Raw genomic sequence first — 13,783 nt, forward strand, 5'->3', positions numbered from 1 at the left:
GGGTGGCGCGGATAGTGTGCCCCTCCCCAGCAGACCAGGCTTTTGTTTTGGACCCTGGAGCAGAGCAGCTGGGGCGCTGCGGATTGGTCCTGCAGCACCCGCTCTGGGCACTACTGGACCAACCCGGCAGCACCCCAGCTGCTCTGCCCCAGATACTGATTCAGCCGCTGCTGGTCAGTTTCAGCAGTGGCTGAATCAGGATGCCTGGGGCAGAGCAGCTGGGGTGCTGCTGGGTTGGTCCAGTAGCGCCGAGGAGCGGTGCTATTGGAGCAACCCAGCAGCACCCCAGCTGCTCTGCCCCAGGCGTCCCCAAGTCAGCCACTGCTGAAACTGACCAACGCTGACCACAGGAAGCCCGAGGCAGAGTTGCTCTGCCCCAGGCTTCCTGGAATCAGCGCTCATCAGTTTCAGCAGCAGCTGACTTGGGGAAGCTTGGGGTTCTTAAGTTGAATCTGTATGTAAGTCAGAACTGGCGGTCAGTTTCAGCAGCGGCTGAATCTGGACGCCAGTTCCGACTTACATACAGATTTAACTTAAGAACAAACCTACAGTCCCTATCTCCTATCTCCCTATCTCCAGCTCTCTCTTATCTCTGCAGCTAGGTACCAGATGAGAGGTGCCTCTCTACAGCCACTGCAGCTCCAGCGGCACCTCTGGGGCCGCTCCAGGCTGGATGCCATGGTGTGCTCTTCTGGCCCCAGAATGGAGCTGCCATGGCTAGGAGGGAGGAGCTCCTCCTCTAGCCTCAGCATGGAGCTGCTGGGAGAGGGGCTCCCCTCCCAGCCAACATTAGCATGAAGCTGCCATGACTGTTCCGTTGCAGCTATGTGCTGGGGCTGGTGGACAGAGGCGTTGGCACTCTGTGCAGCAGCCCGTAAACTCTGCGCGGGGCTTGTTAGGCAGCTGCACAGCTTAGAGGGATAGAGTGTCACCCTGTGACAAGGGAAGTTGTTGATTTTAGGATCTGTAATTTTAAATTTCTTGACTTCTACGAGATTAAATTTTCATCTATAACAGTGCACTCAAAACTTGTCCTTAGTGCTAATGTAATTTACTTTTAAAACGTATGGCTAGGGATGTCAAATTTCAATTAATTGGCTACATTTCACTGTTGCTACACTTCAAAGGTGAAAGCGCTGCAGGGAGCATGGGGCAAGTGTGGGACTCAGGCAGTGCCCTGCTGGCCCCGTGCTCCCTGTGGTATTTCAAAGCAGCAGCTTGTATGAAGCCCAGGGCCAGCTGGGGACTCCCAGCTATCCCTGGGCTGCACGTGGCATTTCAAAGTGGCAGACCCTGGACTCCACGTGGAGCTTCCGCTTTGAAACGCCAGGGTGAACATAGCATTTCAAAGCAGGAGCACTGTGTGGAGCCTGGGTCTGGCCCCAAGCTGCACACGGTGCTGCCATTTTGAAGCACTCCTTCCTCTTTCCCCCACCCTTGCTACTTCTTTAGAGGCATCAAGACAGGGGGAAGCAACTAGTCGACTAGCGTTCACATGCCTACATATGACAGTAAATTAATCTTCACAAGTGTTATCTGTCCCCCAGTAATAGATGTTAATACAGTTAGTACATAGATTAAAGCAGGGGTTCCCAAACATTTTGACATGGGGACCAGTAAATCCATTCACAAACTTTTGGAAGACCGGTAATGTTCATTTGCATATTCATTAATCAAATGATGAATATTCAGATAAGTTGTTTCTGGTCCTCCCAAAGCCCCCAGTGCCAGCTTTAACAAAGCTTTTGATATGGTCACCCAGAATATTCTTGCCAGCAAGTTAAGGAATATGGATTGGATAAATGGACTGTAAGACAGACAGAAAGCTGGTTAGACCAGGGTTTCCCAAACTTTTTACTTTAGTTGGAACCCTTTTTTTTTTTTCAATACTGCTTTTTGCAGCCCAAAAATATAAACACATAAAAAACAAACTGAGAAAATACCAGACATATAACATGTCTGGTATTTTCTCATTAGGTAAGTTGTATTATTACTAGATGTATCAGTTTGTAGTTTCGAACTGCCTGGCTGGTAAATGTGCTCAGGCTGCATGAGTGTGTCTACCAGCCAGACAGTTCGCAACTACTCGAGGGGTGTGTGTGAGGGGACAATAGAATCCCCGGGCTGGACTAACTCATCCTTTGTGCTTTGTGGGGGGGACGGGAGAACGGGGGCAGCGCCCTAAGATCTACATATGGACGGGTCAGTCCCACTCCCCGCAGGCCGATTCATGCCTCCCCTCTGCTCCCCCCGCTGCGCCTCTGGCCAGCCCCACTTCCCCCAACCCCCTCCGGGGCAGCCAGTTCTCCCCCGCTTCTCCTCCCAATCTCCCTTGGCCAGTCCTCCTTCCAGCGGCTGCTTCTCCCACTCCTTCCACATCTTCCCCAGCCAGATCCTTGCCCCCAACCTCGCACCCCCCGGCAGCCCTGCTTCAACCGGCCCCCCAATCTTCCCAGCCTGCCCCGATTCCCCCATCCAGTGCTGCTTCCGGTGGCTAGCTCTCCCCTCCTCCTCACCCCAGAATCCCCTGGCACCTGCACTTTCCCTGCACCCTCCTGGTCCCCCTTCCCTTACTGCCTCTGCCCCCTTTTTCCCTAATACCCACTCCCTCACCACTCTCTGCCCTATTCCCCTTCTGCCCTCTGTGCCCTCACACATGACTTGGTCCATCCTGGCCTTCTTCATGCCCACCCCTTCTTTCAAGCCTTCTCCCAGCACTTCCTCCTCCAGTCCCCAATGCCCTTCCCCTCTCCTCTCCTCTCCTCTCCCAGCAACACCCTGTCCCCCCTCCCACTGACACCTCCCCTCCTGCTCTTTTCTTCATTGTCTGCACTTGGCCCCCTGGCATTTGTCTCTCTCTCCTGCACCCTGTCCCTTGGTGCCTTCCCCTCCCAAGCCCCTTCTCCTTCCGCCCTTCGCCCCCGCCTCGTTGCCCAAGCCCGTTCCCTGCCTTCCACATTGCGGGGCTGGAGGCCGCGCTCAAGCCCCAGAGGCTGAACACGGAGCCAGCGTGGCCCTGCCACGTGCCTCCGAAGTGTTTTAAAATCCCAGGCCGTGACATCACGTCACACCCGGGCGTCGTCCCTGCCCACGTGCAACGCTGCACATGGGCAGCAGCAGGCAGTGAGGGGGAGCCGTGCACGGCGGGGACGCTCTGGGGGCAGGGTGGGAGGACGCGCGGGGGCCCGGGCCCACTCCAGGGAGAGCCGGGGGAGAGACCCAGCTCCATGCATTGGTGGAGCAGGGCCCCCCGGCTCTGTAACTCGCCAGCACTTCCGGGTTCAGGGGCGCAGGGCCCAAATCGGCCTAAGGCCGGCCCTGCTGGCAGCCACCAGGTATGCTGAGGCCCGGTATTTACCGGGCCGCGGCCCATAGTTTGGGAAACGCTGCATTAGAGCTTTTTTGATGGCTTTTCTTTCCAGTATATGGAAAGTTTCCATGACCCATATATTCTTGCTAGTTACCTTGACAGATTGCAACTGAAACCATTTTTGTTATGGTTGAATGCTCTCTCCAGAGGTGATTGTCAGGCTCATTGTATTTAATATGCTATAGCAAGATCCGATAGGGGATGAAGGGGGACTAGTGATGGAACTGTTGAAAAATCCCACACCCACTTTTCATACTCTTTTAACAGTGTAAATGTGTGATGAAAACCATAGCAGGTCACATTCTCCTACATACTAATGAGTCTACATTTCTGATACTAAAACTCAGAGGAACTTACTGCAAGTTAAATCCAAGATGATTGTTTAAGGCAAGTAACAAGCCAAGACTTTGATTTGCTGCCAAACTCTTTAGTTAGTTAGTTTGTCCTCCGACTTCCCCTATTTGTTTTAGTCACCTGTCATTTTCTCTGACAGCTATACTGTAAGTCATAGATTTTAAGGTCTAATGGACCACTATGATTATCTAGTCTGATTTATGGAAGAATGTAGGCCATACAATAAATCCAAAATGTCAGTCCAATAAGTTGTAGTTGAACTAAGATATCTTTTAGAAAGACTTCTCTTCTTGATGACAGATTCTGAGTGTTTCGTAATCACTACATTGCCTGTTAAAAATTCCAAAAGTTAATTATCCTTTGACTGTTAAAATATATATCTCTAGTTTTTCTAGACGGTTGCCATTATTGTCTGTAATGGGACAGGGCTTTGATCATTGTTGGAGATTTCTATGTGCTACCATAATAATATAAATAATAATAATGCATGAGGCAAAGAGACTGTCCCCAACTACCCCTCATTTATGGAAAGGCTATGATGCAATACAGATGTCTTAGTTGGTCTTGAAAGTTTAGCTACTTTGTGGAATAATGTTCTGGACTCAGATCTTCTGTATTTCAGAAAACATTTTAAGATTTCGAAATTTGGAGGGTTTTTCATAGGAATCCTCAATTATATTCTGCTTTTTCACTGAACTAATTTAAATCCATTCTGATTCCATAACTTGTTATTGAAATGTTCTTTGTTACTTACAGGAGGAATGAGTTAAAACTGTATATTCAAAGTATGTATCTTCAGGTTAATTGTATGCTTACTCAGAGCTCTTCTCCTAAACCAGTGTGTACTTAATCCAGAACTACCGTTTATAAACCAGAGAACAAACTGTACACTGTGTCTTTGTGACTCTCACTCAGCAGCAGTGAGATTTTGCACAACAAAAGGAACCTATGTTAACATTGCTAAGTAAATTTACAGTCCTTATCAATAACAGTAAAATATCAGCCATTATTGGCTCGACAAACCGTTGCGAAATCCACTCTCCAGACCTGCGCTGTGCATGCATGCATTGCTGGTGAACGGGGCAACTGGCTGAAATCTACTCGCCATGGGCAAGTAGATAAAAGGATTTGTCAAGCCCTGGGTATTAGAATGAGAGAGTTAAAAAAAAAATCCTAGAGTTTTTCTAATCCTTAATTCTCCTGCTCCCCCAATAAAAAGTGCTTATCAAAACTTGGTGTTAAAGGTCCTCTGCTGGCATAGTGGAATTCGACTGATTTGCATCAAAAGATGTTCTTAGGTTGTTTGGTTGCTATGTTTCATCATGTCACATACTCCTTTCTGACGGGCTTTTCCAGTCTTGAGAAAGCAGGCAGGCTATTGATATTTAAGATAGGGGTGTTTAAGATAGGGATGTTTATTCTTGTAAATGTGTAACCACTGAAGTTTTTAGCGGTTATACTTTTACATGCTGGGGAGGAGGCGGTGAGCACCAGCTCCTGCCTGCCTTCCACCCACCCCACACTGCTGCCTTTCACACAGGTGGCTCCATGGGAGCTGGTACATACAGCAAACCAGCTTTCCGGCCTCCCACATGTCCTGTCTTCCCACGCACCACACTGCTGCACCTGTATCAGGAAGCAGCGCATGGGGGCCAGGTGGGTCTGTGAGACCTGGTGCTCATGTGGAACCAGCTTTTAAGCCATCTCCCCACCAAGCAGCTGTACTGCCTTTCCCCTGGCACTACTGTCTCTGTGGGAGGCAGTGGGTGGGGAGGTGCAGACAGCTCCCCATGTGCACTGGCTTCCCTCTTCTGTCTCTGATACAGAGGCAGCAAAGGGGGGGTGTATGTATAATCATTAAGATTAACTGATGAGCCTACGCTTATCGGTTAATTGTGGAAACAAGTACAAACTAACATCCCTAATTTAAGATTTTTATGGTAAGAGCTGATATACCTTTATATATAATTTTATGTATTTATATTTTATAAAATGTTTATAGAAGTAAAAATAAATGAGATACACCAAATAAATAAAAGCACTCCTGAACAAGTGAACATCCTTTAAATGTTTTCCAAATCAGTAATGAAGTTTACACATTTATAAGACTGATTTTTGGCAGATGTACAAGAGGTCTGAAAAATATTTAATCAAAATATTTATTTTTGAAACCAGAATTGTACTTGATAAATATTTAGATGAAAGTATTTAGAGGATTGGGAGAAGGGATCAGCCACAGATTATGATTTTCAACTGTGTATATATTTTGCTGTCTTCCCCTAAAAATCAATACAGGGTGAACCTCTCTAATCTGGCACCCTTGGGACCTGACCAGTTCTAAATGAGAATTTTCTGGACAAGGGGTGGTCAATATTGTCTAGCAGCATTACCAACATTTCCACTGATTACTGGGCTGTTAGAGGACATTTAGGGGTTAAACAACAGCACAGAACACTGAAAGCTAGGACTGGTGGCTGTAAACAAACTTTTTGGACCACGGGATACTTGGCGAAACCCATGAAAAGTGGACATCTGGCTAACTAAAATCATTCCGGATGATGGATGTTTCTAGACCTGAGAGTTCTGGACTAGTGAGTTTCAACCTGTACTGGATGAAGATAATGTACAGGTTGCATCAGACCATGAATGCACCGGGACAAGAGAGTTCAGGAGGCTAACGTCAGGAGGGCAAGCAGCCTGCGCAGGGCTGGAGGCAGCGGGGCCAGAGCCCCACAGCAATGCTAGAACCAGGGTCATAGAACTCTAGCAGTATGTGGCAGCACTGAGCCAGGGAAACCTGCCCACCCACAGCAGCGCAGGGCTGGGGACTGGAGAAGCCTGGCAGCATGCAGCAGTGAGGGGCTAGGGAGCCTTAGCTGCCCATGCAGTGTGGGGCCAAAGAAGCCAGGCCTCCTGCAGCTAAGGATGTTAAGTATCAAGTAAATGACTAATTATGTACTTGATACAATTTGTGCAGGCAGCCTGGCTTCAACTATATTTGATCTGCAGAGCTGCAGCAAGAGCAGGCCTGGGACTTGGTGCGAGCCGGGACTGAGTAAGACCAGCTTAGTCCCAGCTCAGGAACTATCTCCACTGCATCTCTGCATTATAATTGTAGTAGGAGCTGAGCACACAGGCAGCCCAGATCTTACTTCATTTAAAAAGCAGAGCTGCAGTGGGAGTAGGTCTGGGACCCAGTGCAAGCCAAGACTGCTTCAGTCCTGGCTCACACCAGGTCCCATGCTTATGCCTAGGCTTCAGTCCCAGCTTGTGCCTAGGCTTATCGGGTAGTCGACTACTCTTTTACATCCATACCCTCAGGAGCATGGAGCTGGGGGCTGGAGAGCCTCAGGTGCCTGTGGCAGCATGGAGCCAAGAAAACAGCATGAGGCCAGTGCCGAAGCTGGAGAACCCCAGCTGCTCATGGCGGCCTGGAATCGGGGAGGCAGTGGCAGCACGATGTGCAGCCTAGCTGGGGAGGGAATAGAGGGGGCCAGAGGCAGGAGGTGGCAGGGGACACCTCTACTGGTCCAGCAGATTCTCTCATTTGGGACTGGTGAAGTCCCAACCGTGATGGACCAGGGAGGTCCAACCTGTAATATGTTTCTTGACTTCTGTAAATCAGTTTGCAACTTAATATCTGACATTGGAGTTGCAAATTTTTAACCCAATTGTTTTATTAATGTAGTCAGTATTTTAAAAAGAAAATATTGGATCCACCTTTTCTTTTGAAATTGAGGTTTACATTAAATATGTAAAGTTAACTAATGCTGTACTTATAAAGAGATTTCACAAATATATGGCTGTTTGAACTAAACAGAAAGAAGATAACACATTGACACACCTGGAAATAAGAACAAAGTCCTGGTTAAGTGCATATCTGGATGGTTTTCTTTGGAAGTTAATCATTATTTGGATTTCTTTGCCACCTCCTCTTGTAGAATCCATGTTACTAGCATCTGTTTAAACAGATGTTAGTGTGCTGGGCCCCATTTCTGTATCTGAGTTTCCCATGTGGAAACTGATTAACTTGGAGTACCTCATTGATGAACAGATATGCTGACAAAAACCAGATGAATGGGCTTTGTTGCGGGTTCGTGGGGGTCAGATCCTTGCAGTAATTCTTGCTTGCATGGATAGCACAACAATGGCAGTTAACTTTGAAGGGAGGAATTTTCTTAGGTAATTTTGGTAAGGGCCTTGATTTTACATTTCCCTGGGATGCTGAATGAAAATCATGTGGGCATGCTCCTTGCAATTGGTGAAGTATAGTTGCAAAGAGGAGGATAGATGGAGACCTTTCCCATCTAAATGATCTTTTTGCATTAAAGTTTATAAGTTTGGCTTGTCATATGCCTAGCTAATATATTTGACAGAATTGAGCTAGTACTGTTAGTTGCAACAGCTGGGTTGAAACAGTTTAGTTCAGAGGAAAATACATTTGGGGAAAGGAGTCTCCTTGTTAACAGCATCTAAATGGGAAGAAAACACATTCAAATAAGAATTCAGGTTGTTTTAATTAATTGTGTTGAGTATGGAGAAGGAGTTGGTTATACAGAGGAATATAGCCACAACTATGCAACTGTTATTGTTTGGCAGCAGCTAATGATTGAGAAAGGTTAGGTAATGGGTATAATGGAACATTCCTATTGGATCCTGAGTTTCAACTGATGATCAGAAAAGGAACTGATGTATTTGAGACGTCAGACTTTTTTTCCTTGAACATTCAAATAGATAATTTCTATTGAATTCAGAAAAGATGTTTTTGAATAGAATTGAGTACCATAGTCATGATTAACTGTTTTTAGCTATTGGAAACAAAATTCCTAATGAAGTTTATATATTGCTTTCAATTAGACATTCTTTTAACACATTTTTTAAAAATATAGGAATTGCAGCTAAATCCATTTTGAATATGGATAACCCCCGTAGTATTTATATTAGTGTAGAGGGAGATTGAGAAATGTATTAGTAATTGTAACACTCTGGTACACTACAATGATAAAATATCCATTCTCCAGGCCTGGTGTTTCTCTTTTTTTCTTTTGAATTGTAGGGATACTGTGTACATCAAGGCTGTGTCTACACTGGCGCAATCTTGTGCCAAAGCGGCCGCTCTTGAACAAAAACTTGCTGCCTGTCTACGCTGGCCGTGTGTTCTTGCGCAAGAACACTGACGTTCTACTGTATGAAATCAGGGCTTCTTGCTCAAGAACTATGATGCTCCTGCTCAGGAATAAGCCCATTTGCACAACTGTTCTTGCGCAAGAGGCCAGTGTAGACAGGCAACATGAATTTCTTGTGCAAGAAAGCCCTATGGTTAAAATGGCCATCAGGGCTTTCTTGCGCAAGAGATCGTCTACACCGGCATGGATGCTCTTGCGCAAAAGCACATGCCAGTGTAGACGCTCTCTTCTGGAAGAGTTTTTGCACAAGATCATGCCAGTGTAGACATAGCCCAAAACTCTAACTCAGGAGTCTGCAGCCTATGGCACGCATGCCATAAATGGCATGCAAGCCAATTTTGAGTGGTATACTCAGCAGGAGCTCAGCAGTGGCTGAGCCTAGGGTTACCAGGTGTTCAGTTTTGAACCGGACAGTCCAGTATTTGAGCTTTCTGTTTGGAAAACAAATTGAGAACATATAAATGTCCGGTATTTTCTAAATAAGATATAATGTAGATTGTGATGTAATGTCAAGTGTGTTAGGTATTTTTGTTGAAACCATCTGGTAACCGTACTGGAGCTTGCGTTGCCATGCCGCTGCAGGCTGGAGAACCAGCTACGGCTTCCTGCTGGAAGGGCAAGCATCGCAGGGGAAACATGGGCATATAGAGGTCAAGGTGGGCAGAATGACCCTGCACTCGACTCCATGTCCTGGGGCTGCTTCTGCCCAGCCTGGGCATGCAGCTCCCAGGGTCTAAGTGGTTAGCACTCCCCCCCCCCCCCCCCACTACTCACTACAGGCTCTGCTGCCTGCTTTGAAGATCAGGGGTGGAGCAGCTGGTCACAAGCTGCTGCTGCTTCTCTGGGGTGCTGGGGCCTGGGCTGTGCTGCATTTCTCCCTGCAAGATGTGCGTTGGGAGCAGGGAGCCCCTTCCCCAGCACCCTGCTGGGCTGGAACTAGCCCTGAGCAGCCCTGGGCTCTGGCCACCACAGAGCAGCAGCCTGCAGGTGAGGGATAGGCCCTGGGAAAGGGCTGGGCCAGGCAGGGTAGTGACTCTGTTGCCCCCCCAACCTGTCCTTGCCCCAGCGCTGCTCCTGGGGGGCTGCAAGTCCCAGCACTGCTGCCCTGCAGGTGTGCACGCTGGGGGCATAGAGATGTGGGCGTATGGGGGGGTGAAGCAGGATGGGAGGGGACAGGGGTTGCACTGAGGGGGATGGGGTGCTACAGGGGATCAGGCTGGGGGGGATCATGGGGCTGAGGGGAGTGAGGTTGGAGCAGAGGGAAGATGTGAGGCGGGGGGGATACAATTTTACTTTGCAGAAGCTGTGCTTTCCTTTGCTTCTCACTTCTTTGCCTCCCTCCTCACAGTTAGTGTGGCAAACTGGTGGTGTGTTGTCTCTTTAAAGGAGCCAATGGATCGTATTCCTGTGTATGTTACAGGAGTGGGCTGGTTATATCAGAGCACAAATGTCTGGGGAAGTTCAAGAATGGGGTGTGTTTGGGTCAAGGCTGGTGGAATCCAGTGTGAAGCTGATGTGGTGGTGTCAGGCTGCTGGTTCAGGGCTGCAGCTAGGGTTGCCAGATGGTTGAAACAAAAATACCGAACACTCCCCCCCACCCCCAAAAAGGGAAAAAATTTTGTTGAAAGGGGGGGGGGGGGAAAGGGGAGGTGGACCACAATTGTTGAGCTTAAAAAAAGTCTCCAATGATTTAAACAACAACAAAAAAAAAAAAAAAAAAATTAAAATAAAAGAGCATGTCCCTTTTAAATGCAGGGATAGGAACAGGGGAGCGGTTGAGCACTAAGACCCGGGGGAAACTTCCCCTAGGTCTTTTGGCTGGCAGCCATTTTGTGCCTGTAGCCTTGCGAACCAGGTAAGCATGGGGACTGGGCTTGGGGGGGCCAGAGGGAGGCTCGGCACTGAATATTTGTAGGGTTGCCAGGTGCCCGACATTTTCACTTCCTGGCTGGAGAAAAATTCAGAAAATACCGGACATCTCAGGTGTCCAGTATTCTCTGGTTGTTTTTGTTTTTTACCAGGCAGGAGCCGAAAATACTGGACTGTCTTGGTGAATACTGGACACCTGGCAACCCTAGCTGCAGCTCTACATAGATATTCAGGGTAGGCAGGTTGTGAGCAGCACAGATTGGAAGCAAAGCATTGTGAGGCACCAGGGTTACAGTGTGACACAACCCATCACTGGTCTGAATTGCACTCCAGACTGTGACAATCACTGCTTTTTCTTCCAAAGAACACATCTTACCATTGTTGTGAAACAGCAGCAGCTCTCCTTAATTTTTCAGTTGTCTATTTTGGAGTCTTACTGATAAAACAATAAAATGAACAAAATTAGTAGCAAGAACGCAAGATCCTGTCAAGGGGTGCAGCCCCTCAGTCGGGATCTCCCTCAGTCTGGCCTTGCAGCTCAGTCTTTACACAGTTCCCCACTTGGGGTCACTACGGCCTTGCAGCACAGTCTCTATAGGCTCCCCTCCTGTGGTATATACGGCCCTGTGGCACAGTCTTTACAGTCTCCACTTGGAGTAAATGCGGCCTTATGGCACAGCCTTTATAGGCTCCCCTCCTGGGGAATATACAGCCTTGCAGCCTAGTCCTCAGGCTTTGGGCCTTCCTCTGCTTCCAAGTGCTGCAGAAGGGGAGGATAGGGGGATCCAGGCCCTCCCACTCCACCGGGTCCCAACCCAGGGCCCTGTCGACAGTAGAAGGATCAGCTGCTTGCTCATCCAGGAGACTTCTCCCCTCAATCAGCCGAGCATTCCGGGGACTATCATTCCCTGCCCTGGGCTGCTTCCTACATTACTCCGGACAGCTCTGCTGTCATACCTCTTCCATCTCTGGGGTCGGGGCTGTGGCTGCAGCTGCAGCTGCGGTAGTTGCTACTGCAGTTGTAGTGGCTGCTGCGTTGGCTCAGGCTGCGTGGACTCCTCTGACTCAGGAGCTGGCTTTGCAAGTTCTGACCCGTTGGCCGTCAGCCCCAAGTGAGCTGGCTCAAGGCCTTTTATAGTGTGGCTCCTCAGGGAGCATGCCCGGCAAGGCCATGGGTGAGGGGTGCTCTTGGCCAGCTGGGCTCTGCACACAGATTGATTTACAGTGCGGGGCCGGGACGCCCCATCACAGATCCTAAGATGAATCATTTGTGAATTAGAGAATGAATGACTCAGAGAATGTCAGTGGGTATGTATGTGTACTGGAGGTCATGTATAGGATCCACTGGGAGGTACTGTTGTCTTGTTTCATGGATCATGTTGTGGATGGGTGCACAGTTATTGTACTGTAGAATATATAACTTTTAAAAACCAAAAATGATCAAAAGGCCCTCATTTGGAAAGGACGTTGTGTAAAGAGGAGACAAATATAATGAGTCTCTTTGAAGCAAAACGCTGAGGTCATTTGGCATTTTGGTGGAATAACGACTGATGAACAAGGCGTAATGGCAATAACAGTATTTCTTCAAAATGTTTTAACGCTTTGCCATTGGGGGTCATGGCACTCAGATTAATTAAGGAGACAGAGTTTAATGCACTAACCTTTAGCCAAGTAGGGTGCTGATGTGGTGTTACAAGCTGGAGGTACGGGTTCTACTCTTCCTAATTAACGGGACTAAGGCTTTTTAGGGAAGCAGTGTTTTTCTTCACAAGCTGCTGCCAGGGAACTTTGACAGGGGTTTCAGAATCTGTTCTGGAGCAGAGAAGACTCTTCTAATTTGCTATTAGTAGTAGTACATCACCCAATGTAAACAGAGCTGATGCAGTTTTAATGATAAATGATCCTTGTGTAGATTGCCACTTCTGAGCTAAGAACAGAAGCACACACTGGGGGACCTAATTGTGATGGAAACATAAGATAATCAGTAGTGGGCCCAGCACTTTCACATGAAGATAAATTCACGGAGCTGTGGGGGGACCTTACCCTGGCATTTGCATGGGTAAACAACCATATGAGAGAACAAGAAAAGGTTCAAAAGTGTGTTGCTACCACCCTAGAGAAACTGGCAACCCGGACTGCTTTATAGATTTGTTGGTGACCCGTTCAGGGTTAGGCAATAGACAGTTAGTGCAGTAGTAATGGAGATTTCAAGGCAGCTAATGCTGTGCTGGCCTACATTCAAATAATGGTGGATGGGCTTCCCAAACTAGATCATTGATAGGATAGACATATCATTTCATATATTAACTGGGGATGTAAAAATGTAAACGTGTACATGGTTAACCGTTGAGCCTGATGTATTGGTTAATATGTATAGTTAAATGCAAGCCCCTCCCCCCCCACTCCTGCCTCTATCAATGGCAATGGGGGGGCAGGTGGAAGCAGGTGTGCATGGGGAGCCACCTACCCTGAAAATGTGTAACCACTGACATTTTCAGAAGTTACATGTTTACCTGAATAAATACATTTTAACATCCCCAATTGATGCCAATTTCAGTTCCAAATGGAAAACTTACCTGTCAGGCCTTGAAAATCTGCTACTACTTGTTAGTAAACTTGTAGAAATAGTTCATACTTTGAAAACTATACAACTATAAATTTAGGATTGATTTGTATAAGTTTGTTGTGTTTTATTGGTTTACTCTAGAGTATTTTACTGTTGCAATAACTTACTGAAATAATTAAACCTGTAGTGAAATGTTAGTTTCTGGTTTGCCAAATAACTCCACATTCATTATTTTCCCATATATTAGTAATTTGTTGTTAATGATCTAGTTGAGGATGTTTCATCACTACAAAAGTCTGTGTTCTTAAAAAGGACAGTTGGGTCAGATTGGTAATTGACATAATAGAGCACAAGAGGGCAGTGTTGACCTCTTAAAATCTGATATGACCCAGTAAAACAAATGCATCAAAGATGTTTTAGTATATCTTTTACATGTCT

At 47.2% G+C, this 13,783-nt stretch overlaps 1 protein-coding gene across 1 annotated transcript in view; it reads left to right on the forward strand.

The window, feature by feature from the left end:
- The window catches only part of IPMK (inositol polyphosphate multikinase), an 88,181-nt gene that overhangs the window by 68,135 nt on the left and 6,263 nt on the right, over nucleotides 1-13,783 (forward strand). The window lies entirely within an intron of this gene.

The sequence above is a fragment of the Pelodiscus sinensis genome, chromosome 8 (assembly GCF_052426305.1).
Source record: "Pelodiscus sinensis isolate ZL-2025 chromosome 8, ASM5242630v1, whole genome shotgun sequence".
Classification (NCBI taxonomy): domain Eukaryota; kingdom Metazoa; phylum Chordata; order Testudines; family Trionychidae; genus Pelodiscus; species Pelodiscus sinensis.